A 13,408-nucleotide genomic window follows, 5' to 3' on the forward strand; every position below is an offset into this window, starting at 1 on the left:
TCTTTCGGGACATGTTGTGCATCAGACCGCAACCGTTTCACTTGAAGGGGGATATCAGTCACTCATGGGTCTCACCACTTATTTTTATTTATTGATGGTTTACATTCCTGTATTTTGTGTATTCTCTAAGGGGTGTTCTTGTAATTATTACTTTGTATATAAAGATCAGATCTCCTGCCCTTTTTGGGCATGGAGAGTTTCACTCTCAGAAACACAGAAGCAGTTGGGTTCGAAGAAAATGAAAGTATAGTGCTTAGACATGCAAATAACAAACGTAATGTGTGACAGGGACAGTTTGAGTAATGATGTTCGAATGATGTTAGATCAATGAAACATTTATTATAATTATGCCAAAAGATTGTATGCTAAATTGATTGCTTTACGTCACTCATCTGATATTAACAAAGAACTACATAGGAAGCTCTTACCTTTTCTAGCTTTTGAAAGAGAGAAAATCAATATAACTTCCTATGACTATGAAAAGACCATTGCTGAATTTGATAAGATTCCAGATAATAGATATGCATATGGTATTGTGAAAATTGATGAGTATTTTGATGCTAATGAGTTAGTTGATATTGTAAATGAAACCTTAACAAAAAGCGAACAAATCAAGATTTTGAAAAGAACTAAGAATTCGAAAACCAACTCTCAAATCAATTATGCTGATGTCGAAAAAGATTTTGACGATATTAGTGAAATTGAGGAGGATGAAGTTGTCGATTGTTCTCATTTGTCTGTCATTAATGTCACATTAATAGCTAAAGGCAAAGAAAAATGTGATGATTCTAAGGTTAAAGTTCACATTACTTAACCCTCAACTTCGAAAGTTCATGATCTTGACTATGTGACTATCACAGATAGTCAAACAGATAGTGATGATGATGATGTTTCGAAAGAAAAGACAAAAACATGATGATGTCCCAACGGAAACTACAAGAGTTTTAGTTCATCGGGTCTTTGACGAAACTGAGAAATTCGACAAGATAATGAAGGAAAAAGCTTCGCATTACCTTGAAACAAATATTGTCGTGTATCCAAACTTCAAGTGCACAGATGATGTTATCTTTCCGAATCAAGTTTTTGTCACTCCAGGAAATTTTGATAAAATTAAATCTGAATTTAACAAAATGGTCGAAGAGGATAACAAGAAAGTGTCAAAAGAAGGATTTTTTTTGCAAATCAAATCACTTTCGCAAATAATCTCACAAAGAATTCTTATATTTTTCAACGGAAAAAACCACAACGAAAATGGGTGGAAATTTCTGAAATATCAAAAGATGTTACAAAACAAGATGAAATTGTTTCCAACCATGTCAAGATTAACTCTAGAGAATTTAAGGAACAAATTGAAAAGATTTCGAAAGAAAATGGAATTTCAAAAAGACAAGCAAGAAAGAAAGTTTTTTGGCAAATTATTGAGTCTCGAACGAAACAAAATTATTTGCAAAAGAAAACTTCTAAATCAATCCAGACATCTTTTTTAAAGAATGTTGCAACAAGAAATATCCTTCTCTAACGAAAGCGGTCTTGTCTAAAAATAGATAACAAACTGAGTTTTCAAAATCCAATTTTCAAAGGTCAAAATCATTTTCGAAAGCTAATAGTCAAACATCAAATGAAAACAAAAAATGCAAACTATCAATCAAAAAGGAATTCTTATTCAAAGCATCAAACAAGGTTTTCTCAAAATCACTTTTCAAAACAAAATTGATATCATGGTTCTTCAAAAGAAGTTTCAACTCAAAAGTTTGATGAAATCAACTCTAAAAGAAAAGTGTCTTTTACACCAAAACAACCAGATTTTCCTAATCCTCTTGCAAAACAAGTTTCCAAGGTTTTGTATGTCAAAGGAAATTCAAATGTGAAAAACATTAACCATTGGCTTGAAGGAAAAGGAAAATCATTTCAATCATCAAAGTTCTCTCAACAACAAATCAAGGAAGCCTATGAAAAGTATTTAAATCAATCTTCGAATATAAGTTCTTCACTTAATGATTTGCAACACACAGGCCAACAATGGAGACCTATTTCGAAAGCACAAGTGAATGAGAAATGTCCTAAGAAGAAAAAGGATAAAGTTTGTGGAAATTCTAAAGCTGTAAATAATTACATGTATGTGCCTTTAACTAAAAAAGTGGACTTAATTGACAATCTCAAATCAAAAGTTCGTAATTGGGTCTTAGGATCTTCGTTTCACAATGTTTTCCAATCTAATCACCAAGGAACCAAACAACCTTGGGGACCTAAATTCTTCCATTGATTGCAGGTTTTGTGTGACGAGCAATATGATGACAGATAGTACATTAATAGTGGTTGCTCTCATCACATGACTGGAAGGAAGGAAAATTTGCGGGATTATTGAAATTTTGAGAATGGTGGTGTAGTGAAATTTATCAACAATCAGAAGTGTCAAGTCAAAGGATATAGAAAAGTAACGAATGGAAAACTCACGGTGAATAGGGTAGCATGTGTCGAAGCTCTTTAATATAACTTGATTAGTGTTTCGCAACTTGTTGTGGGCACTGGCAATCAAGTGGTGTTTAATGAAGAAGGATGTATCATTTCGAATGTTGACACAAAATAAGTTTTGCTCAAATTCATACGAAAAGGCGATATGTTTACTCTGAACATTAAACCATTTTTTGATGTTCCCTCAGTTTGCCTACTTTCGAAAGATTCATCAGATATCAGCTGGCTTTGGCATCGAAGACTTTCTCATTTGAACTTTCGAAATCTCAATAAATTGGTGGTAAATGATCGTGCATATGGTTTACCTGTTTTAAAGTTTGATAATGATACTTTATGTGCAGCTTGTGAGCAAGGAAAGCAACATAGACAAGGTCATCCAATAGTCATGGATTCGAAGATTGTTGAACTACTGAAACTTCTTCATATTGGCCTTTGTGGACCATCGATTGTTGAAACAACAACAAGATACGGTACATTTTGGTTATAGTTGATGATTTCTTCCGGGTTACTTGGGTATATTTTCTCAGGTCAAAATCTGAAACTACTCAAACAATGATTGATCTTATTAAAAAAATTGAAACAAGTTTGAAAAAAAAGGTTCGAAAGATCAAGAGTGACAACGGCTCAGAATTTAAGAACAATGTTCTTAATTGATTTTTAACAGACAAAGGAATTTTGCATAATTTCTCTTCACCTTACACGCCTCAATAGAATGGTGTTGTCGAAAGGAGAAATCGTTCATTTTGTGAAGCTGCAAATACAATGCTAACATATGCGAATCTTCCTTAATATCTTTGGGCCGAAGCAGTATCGACTGCATGTTTTACACAAAATAGATTATTCATTCATTGTTGTTTTAATATCACTCCTTATGAAATAATAAATATCTGAAAACCTAATGTCAAACTCTTTCATATTTTTGGTTGCAAGTGTTTTATCATGAATCTCAAGGATAATCTTTCGAGTTTGAGTCTAAGGCTAATGATGGAATATTTTTGGGATATTCACATAATTCGGTTGCATATAGGGTGTTGAATAATCGAACAAGAAAAATTGAAGAAATGTTTAATCTTACTTTTGATGATCATTATGTCAAAAGATATGAAAAATCATTCTTACAAAAACCAATACTTGATGAACCAACTGATGAATCTCAAAGTTTGAATTCGTTAGATTTTGATTATGATCTAATATTTGGTATTCCTGACTGGGTTGTTGATGCTGAAATTAATGCTGATGATAATCGAGTACCTGAAGCATCAAAACATACTGATGATTCAAAAATTACTCAGGATGATGTAGATTCAAAGTCAACAAAAAATTCTCCTATTTGTAATGAAAGTTTGCTAGTTTTACAAACTGATCAAGAGGATGGGGAGCACTTCCATTCTACTACTCATGTTCAGGGGGAGCATCCTGAAGATAATTTTGTTGTGGGGGAGCAAAATGAATGAAGAAACTTTCGAAGATGTGCCATTAGAATTTGATCCTTCATATCCACCATTAGAGAAATGGACACGAAATCATCCAAAGGAACAAGTTCTTGGTAATCCTCAAGCTGGAGTTTTGACAAGAGCTCAACTTCGTGCTAAAAATTAGGTACTAAATGCCAATCAAGAATTTTGCATGTTCATTGTCTTTATTCCAAAAATTGAACCAAAAACAATCAAGATTGCTATGGAAGATCCTGATTGGATTATATCTATGCAATCCGAGTTGGTTAAGTTTGAAAGAAATAAAATTTGACGTCTAGTTCCTAAACCTAAAGATGTGTCAGTGATAGGGCTAAAATGGATTTTTAAAAATAAAGCTGATAAAGAATGAAATATAGTACGAAATAAAGCTAGGCTTGTAGTTAAAGGATATTCGCAACAAGAAGGAATTGATTATGAAGAAACTTTTGCCCCTATCGCAAGACTCTAGGTTTTCAAATATTTTTAGCCTATGCAGCACATAAGGATTTCGACATTTATCAAATGGACATGAAATGTGTTTTTCTAAATGGACTTCTTGAAGAAACGGTTTATGTTGAACAACCACTAAGTTTTGTCAATTCTCAATATCCTAATCATTGTTATGTATTAGACAAAGTTGTTCATGGTCTAAAACAAGCTCCACGTGCTTGGTATGCTACTCTTACTAATTTCTTAAAATCTTCGACATTTAAACAAGGATCAGATGATCCCACACTCTTTCGAAAGAAAATCAGGGATCATCTTATGCTTTTTCAAATTTATGTTGATGATATTATTTTTGGTTCTACTGATCCTAAATTGTCTAAAGAATTTGAGAACATGATGAAAAGTCAATTTGAGATGAGCATGATAGGGAAAATAAATAACTTTCTTGGGTTAAATATTCGTCAAAGCAGAGAAGGAATTTTTATCAATCAAGAAAAATATACACGAAATCTGCTTGAGAAGTTTGACATGATGAATAGTTCGAAATTGCGTGTACCAATGTCTGTTGGAACAAGGCGAAGTCCATCTTTGGACAAACCAGTTGTTGATCTAATGTTGTATCGAAGCATGGTAGGTTCGTTACTATACCTTACGACCAGTCGACCTGATATTATGTTTTCTGTATGTAATTGTGCTAGGTACCAATCAAATCCAAGAGAACCTCATCTTACTGCAGTGAAGAATATTTTTCGCTATGTGAAGGGCACAGTTTCTTTAGGATTGTGGTATCCTTCGAAAACAAAGTTTTTCATACAAGCATTCTCAGATGCATACCTTGGTGGGTGTCAACTTGATCGAAAAAGCACAATTGGAGGATGTCAATTGTTAGATGGGAAGCTTGTAAGCTGGTAATTGAAGAAACAAACTTGTGTTTTGATTTCCACAACAGAAGCAGAATATGTTGCTACAGCAACTTGTACTTCTCAAGTCATACGGATTGAAAGTCAACTGCGTGATTATGCAATCAACATGAAGAAAATTTCGTTGTATTGTGATTCACAAAGTGTCATTCGTATTTGTCACAATCCTGTGCAACATTCAAAAACAAAACATATTGCTCTTTGCTATCATTTTATCAAAGATCACGTTGAAGATGACAATGTTGACGTTCATTTTGTAAAGACAACTGATCAGCTTCCTGACATCTTTACAAAGACATTAGATGAAATCTTTCATTAGAATCTTGAATGGGTTGGAATGATCGATGCAAATTCAGTTCCAGGTTTAATTTCGATGGAATGACAACAGGAGGAAAGATGTCGATTCAGTGGTTACTGTTCCTGATTTAGCAGTTACTGTTCATGATTCAGCGGTTACTGTTCACAGTTAACCCTTTTACATGCTTCTCTTTCGATATCATGCACATTGGTTTGAAAAATTCTTCGCTACTTTTTCTCATTATATAATTTTGTAACTTAGGTTCATTTCTACTTGTGTTTGTTATTTTTCTTTATAAATCAAAAACAACAAAAAGATTTTTCATTTTTGCATTTGTTTTTCAAATTCAAAAATATCAAAAAGATTTTCTTATTTTTGTAATTTTCAGTCAAAAATCAAAAATAAAAAATCCAAAAATATTTTTGTTCGTTTAACTTTTCAATATGTAGCTTTTACCGAAGATTTTCTCATGACTCATGTTGGCTGCTTTAGGGAAAGGTATTTATTCGAAACCCTACTTTTAGCATAAATCAAACTTCACTATCATATACGTTTATACATCCAAAATTTCGATTCAAATCGAAACTTCCTCGTGTAAGCCCAAAACTTAACCCAATAAGCTAAATCCACTCAACTTTGGGCCTTAACTCAAGTTTTCTCGGTCCAATCCTCTTAATGGACCAATAACTTCTTATTGGGCCCTTCTTGGGCCAAAAGCCTTAGTTAACCTTATTATGGGCTGAGAACCCTTATTTGAGCCATAGTTGGGCCGAAAATTCTTAATTAACATAGTTTTGGGCTGTAAGACCCTTATTGGGCCGTGAAGAATTATTTAAAGCTTAATGGGATAAATACCTCTACTAGGAAATATCTTAGACTGAAAATCCTTCTATTTAGTCTTATTCGGCCAAAGACCATTATTTGGGCCCTAATGGGCCAAAGATCTCTATTGGGCTCTTTCACCTAAACCAAAAATCCTTATTGGGCTTAACACATTTCTTTTGGCCTAGTATTGGACCGAAACCATTTTTGGGTCGATCCACCTCCAAAAACTTGAGCAAACCGCAAACCTTATTGGGCCTAAGGTGTTTTCGGTTACATTTAGGAAACCAAGCCTTTTTTTCCCTTTCTTCCCTAAACCCGATCGGTTTTATAAAAAAAATGGATTAATATGCTTATGACACCTCATTTTTGCATGGAAAATATCCATGCAATTGCCCTCCATGTATCTAGGAAATGAGAGTTGTCCATCAAATATCAAGGCACAAGCCTCTCTCTCTCTCTCTCTCTCACTCTCCTTCATCATCGGCCGATTCCCTCTCTCTCACCCTCCCATTCATTTCAAACTTCACTCACATCTTCCTTCCCCTATAATCTTCAAGTGTCTCTCACTCTTTCCTCCAAGAAACTACATGTTTTGTGTGTGTGTCTCAATAAGTTTTCTTCAAGCCTTACACTCTTGGTAAGTTTATATCACCCTCAAGTTGTTTTAATTCCAATTTAAGCTAAGATCATTCCTTTACAACATCATTTTTGTGTTTTCTTTCCTAGAAACCACCTCAACTTCGAAAATCTTCTCAAGGAAGCACGCTAGGCCGAAAACATCATCCACTTTCCTCCTTAAATCGAAAAAGCCCCCAAGGCGTGCTTCATACACCTTGTTTTCGAGTTTTACCGTCTTTGGGGGGGGGATACAAGTCAAAGTCTAGTGTAAATATTAGTATATTTGCATGCATGTGCATGTGTTGTATGATATGTGGGTTAAATGTAGTGAAACTCATGCTAAGAGTCCTTGAACTTGAGATTTTTTGTTAGATCTCAAGTTGTTGGACTTAGTTAACTTGATATGTGTTTAGAAATGAAATCTAGTTTCTAAATGAAATATGTTTCACTTGATGTATGGTAAAGATCACAAAGATCAGTCCAAGAATATGTTTAAACAAATTTTTGGCGTGAAAACATAAAGAATGATAAAATATGAAAGTTTCACTAAAAATGGACTATTTTCGGCCATAAAGGTAAGAATGGGCCATTTTTGATCATTATCATAAAAATGGACCGAAAATGGACTATTTAGTAATAATGGTGAATCTTCGACAATTTCGGTATTATTGGGCCATTTTTGACATTTTTGGTAATAATGGGCCATTAATGACATTTTAGATAATATTGGGCCACTTTTGACATTTTAAGTAAAATTTGGGCCCTTATGGACAATTTTGGGTAAAATAGGGCTATTTTTTTACCATAATGATAAAAATGCATTATTTTTGACACTTATTGTAAAAATGGTTATTTTTGTCACTTATAATTTATAGGTCGAAAATAAACTCTAACATTATTTACAACATTAAATAATTGAATTCAATATTCGCATAAATTTCGGTTAAGATTCTTGTGAGGCACTCCTTCACTCGAACCTACCTGGTGTACATAACAAGTCTTGTAGTTATAACTAGAGTCTCCTGGAAGGAGAGCGAGATATTGTGTATAGATCTATACGGGGTTGACATCCCACATCTGAACTGCTCGCTACAGCTAGACATGCCAGTCTAGGGTGACAATTATCTTTAGAAACCGACATCTGAAGAACATCAAGACAGGCGCTCTTGTCATATTAGCATGGTTGTAATTACTCACATAGAGAATAACAATATTATATTAAAATTTACGCAATACTTATACTCTACTCATGTTTCAAAGTACGAAACTATGCGACCACTATTTTGCATCTAAAATTCACCACTCGAGTCTTAGGGTTTAAGACCATAATTTTTCGTATAAAAGAAAATACAGGATTTTCTGGGAATCACTCTCTGTACATTTTCAAACAAGATAAACAAAGAATACACATGCAATTATACATGATATGAAACAAGACTTACAAAATAAACTTTTACTACAATATATTGGATTTTCTGAAGGTTTAGAAACTATTACAAAGTTTTCTTACAAACATGCTTATGAACTCACACACATTCTATGTTGACGCTTTTCAAAACGACTTGTATCCTCAAGGACTCACTAAGCAGGTTGGCAGCTATGGAATTTTGGATATTTGATGTATTTCTGATTTTTCATACATTATGTTATTTTGGATGAAATTCGTAAATAAATATAATGATGTAACTAGGGGTGTTCACGGGGCGGTCCGGTTCGGATTGTAATAAAATTAAAAACCGTGGCCACGGGGCTGGTACCTCATGTGCCCTAACCGAAACCGAACCGAATTTGCCAAAAAACCGAACCGAATCGAACCGTGTGAAGGCGGCTAACCACGGTTCGGTTCACGGATACCCGCTAAATAAAAAAAAATCAATTTCAATCAAAACTACAAACTCTATTCCGGCCGTTTCTTTTTAAAAATTTGTAACTCACTAATTAAAAAATAAAATATTAAATTCAAATACCATATATTATAATTTATATAATAACTATACTAATAAAATTAATAAGAAAATGAGTATATAACTGTGAAACTGGAAATTGTTAATTCAATTTTGTTTGCGCCATTCGTCTTACCATTGGGATCTTTCGAAAACAAGGTTAATAATATATATATATATATATATATATATATATATATATATATATATATATATATATATATATATATATATATATATATATATATATATATATATATAAACCGACTCTCTACGGGTCGGTTTCGGTTTGGATATGTAGGTATCCGCGGATACCCGAACCGAACCGTCATTATATATATATATATATATATATATATATATATATATATATATATATATATATATATATAATGACGGTTCGGTTCGGGTATCCGCGGATACCTACATATCCAAACCGAAACCGACCCGTAGAGAGTCGGTTTTTATGGTTTTGGTTTTTTTCGGTTTCGGATTGGCCGGATCGGATCGGTTTTTCGGTTTTGCGGGTTTTTTGCACACCCCTAATGTAAACTATGTATGTTGATATCGTAATGTATGATGATGATGGCGGGTATGTTTCATTTATATGCACTTGTTATGATATTACAAAGTTAGATCACCTGCCATCGTGCATTTCCGCTGTTCTAGTTTGGGGGTGTGACAGATTCGTATTAGAGCAATGTTTATAGTGAACTAGCATATCTAATCATAGAAGATATGCAACTATAAATACATTGGGACTAAAATACTCCGAACAAAAATAAATATATACCTATGTGTGCATATTAGGAGTATAGTCACAATAACAAACAATAAAAGTCTTTAGAGAATTTGAACATCGCGGTTAAACCGGGGCAGTTATGTAATCGTATTGGGGATAAATATAGTCTGATCATCTATATTTATTCAAAATACGACCGACATGTGCTTAGGAGTGATCGTGGTGGGCAATGAATCTAAAACTTACCAACTATATGGGTATTTTAGGATATCATATAACCCTCGCATGTAAACTTTTACACGTTTCTCACACCTTCATCCTCGCGCAGGCAACATGGCTGAGTTTAATCATGAAGACCCCTACTACCAGGCTTTGGTGGTCCACAGATGGATCGAAGACGAGCCAGAAGAGGTTCGAGAGGAAAACCTAGAAGTGGGTCCTGAAGAATACCAATAAATGAACTATGAGGGGAAAAATTATGATGAGGATTCAGAAGAAAATGAAGACACTAGGGGGATCCCTAGCGAGCCTTACCTTTCGGAAGTGATACCAGACCAGCACACAACGCAGGAGAACCCTACCGACCGTTTACGCTCTCTAGAGGAAGAAGTGCCACCCTAAACAACAACTCTTTGCAGCCGAAGCTAGGACAGTTTGATATGAGCAGAAGGTAGATGAGACCACTCGTGAAATGAGTGAATTAGCTGAACTCCTTGTGCGCTATTTCGACATATGAGCGTTACCACACTACTTGTTAGGGTTGTTATGCTAGTTGGAATTTATCCATGATGTATGGTATGCCTCATGAAGGCCCCTGTCATTTTTAGTATGAATGCAGACTAGTATACTTAATTAAATATTTTAATATTTAAAGTATAGACTCTGGGTCAGAGTGTTTCAATCGCTAATGGGTTTATAGTTTAGTATATCTTTTATGGCTTGATATACTTGATTCACTATAAACAATGCTCTGATACCAATCTGTCACATCCCAAACCAAGAACGGCGGAAACGTTCTGGGGCGGAGGACGTCATGTACATTATCACAACACAGTAAATGTAAATAAGCAAACAACATCATCCATTGCATTAAATATATAATTTTAATACAAGCGTGTTCTGTACAGTTTTAGACACCAAAAATATAATGTAAATCAAAATAATATGATAAGTCTTGAATGCGCTCCATCTTCTCAAAAGCTGGCATCGGTACCTGTCTACTGATGACCTGAGAATACAAGTTATTTTGAAAGAGTTTATCAGCATTAAGCTGGTGAGTTCATAAGTATTTTAGTGTCGATGTTTGTTATCAAAACATTTGAACGTGTCTCAAGTATAAGTTTGTAAAATGTATGTAAGTGTTTGTAAAAGTTTGAATCTCTCAAAAAAACCTATATTTTCTATTAAAGTAGCCTTCTACCAAGGCTTAACTGTTTTGTATGCTCGTTTGCTGTAAAAGTGTGTAATTTCCCAAGTGTAACTATCATTTAACAAATATAGTTTGTACATTAATGTTTAAGTGAGGTTATCACTAAAAATATGTAATGGGTAAACCATTGTAGTACTGTAGTTTTGTATTATAGGAACTACTGCTGTACTAACTACCTTAAACCGGCTTTATATTAAGGTATAATGTGATAATTGCACCATACTATCGACTGGTAACAATGACATACGAATGGTAGTAATAACGGAATGACGTTTGGCACCCGCAGACCTGCAGGTCCGGCTGTAGCTAGCAGCAAGGTGTAGGATAGTCAATCCTACACCTTAAACCGGATTTATATTAAGGTATAATGTGATAATTGCACCATACTATCGACTGGTAACAATGACATACGAATGGTAGTAATAACGGAATGACGTTTGGCACCCGCAGACCTGCAGGTCCGGCTGTAGCTAGCAACGAGGTGTAGGATAGTCAATCCAGTATAGATCTATACGCAAACTCACGCTCTCCCTCCAAGAGAATTCTGGCTACAACTCGGGCCATGACATTTAAGGCATGCTCCGATCCAGTGGATCACAATTGTTAACGTATTCTTGTATATGTAATGTTTCTCGTTCTAGTATAGTTGTATATGTTCTCCTCCTAGTATAGTTGTATATGTTCTCTTTCTAGTATAGTTGTATATGTTCTCGTATTAATGTAATGTATAGACTCATGAATGAACTGACTCATTGATCAAGAAGTTGTAGTAGTAAGATCCTGTGTTACCCCGATGGTAACTTACTAGTGATGTGTATAGTGCGCATGAATATGGAAGTACTTTTATGTCCATATATGTATAATTGATATATAACTAATATTGAAACGACCTTCGGATGGTCACCCGAAATCCCACCAGACCACATCCAAATCGAGAAAAAGGAAATAGGGCGAATGGCCTTCCTAAGCCCTTTAAACATTGCTTATATATCTATACATGTATGGGCATGCAATTTATAAGAAGTAAAATAAAGTTAAATAAAAGCATTTGATAAGTAAAGGAGTTTGTAAAACATTTTGAAGTAAAACAGTTTGATAAACAGTTTGAACAGTGATAAAATCAATGGTTTTCTAGTTATTAATCACATGTGATTAATGCAATCACATGAGATTGATTTCAATAACTATAAGCATTGAACTTGTATCACCCCCCATAAAGTATTTAAAACATTTAAAAGCATTTCAAAGGTTAATTAAAGGGGTATGAACTCACTTGTGGTGAGTGGATTGGATTGTAGTGTCAGATACCGTGCTAGGTGGCAAACGGAGACTTGTTCACACGCACGAGCCTAGTTATCATATAATGAGCATATATATAACTAATTAGCATAATAATAACTTAATGAAATAAGTTGGGACACTTAGGAACATGTAAACACTTTGTATAAGTGTTATAGGTCCTTATGGTTGCATCTAAGTTGTTATGGGACAAGCTAAAGGGGTTTAAAGCTTCCAAGAAGCTAGAATATGAGTTTACTACCCAACAAACCCAACCCTTGGAGTTTATGGTCGTAAACCCTTGAGTTTACAGCCGTGAACTCCAATCTTGGTGGTTTTGGGTGTTTTAAGGTGTTAAATGAATTCTAGAATAAGCCTAGCTTGGTGGTTTAATCCTTTGGGTAGTTTAGGGCATAGATAACACTCCTTTGAGGAGTTTACGGCCTAAAGACCATACCCCTTAGAGTTTACGGCCGTAAACTCTCATGGGGTGGATGTTTTAATTCTTGTAAGTCCCTTGCACATGTAGGATAATTTCTAGGCTTTTGATTTAGGCTAAGGGGGACTTTAGGCACACTTTGGTGCCTTTACTTGGAGTTTACGGCCCAAGAGCATATCCTTGGTCGTAAACTCCCTTTAAGGGGTGTTCTTGATGTTTAAAAGTCCATAAATTAGCTAGGATTAAATGGGGTTAAATGTCTAAAGCCTTAGGAGTAATTAGGACACACTTTTGACCCTTGAAAATGGTGTTTACGGTCCAAGAAATTCTTGGGCCGTAAACTCCTAAAACTTGGTGTTCTTGAATAATTTCTAGCCTCAAATGATCCTACATATTATGCTAAACTAGTTGTCTAACAAGGAATTGGGACTGGATAGCCTTAAAGCTCCATTTTGGAGTTTACTCCCCAAGAACGTTCTTGGGCGGTAAACTCCCGGATCTCACATATTAGACATGTAATCTATGTTAATAAGCATAAAACAA

The sequence above is a fragment of the Lactuca serriola genome, chromosome 4, assembly GCF_051521515.1.
Source record: "Lactuca serriola cultivar US96UC23 chromosome 4, Lser_US96UC23_V15, whole genome shotgun sequence".
Lineage (NCBI taxonomy): Eukaryota > Viridiplantae > Streptophyta > Magnoliopsida > Asterales > Asteraceae > Lactuca > Lactuca serriola.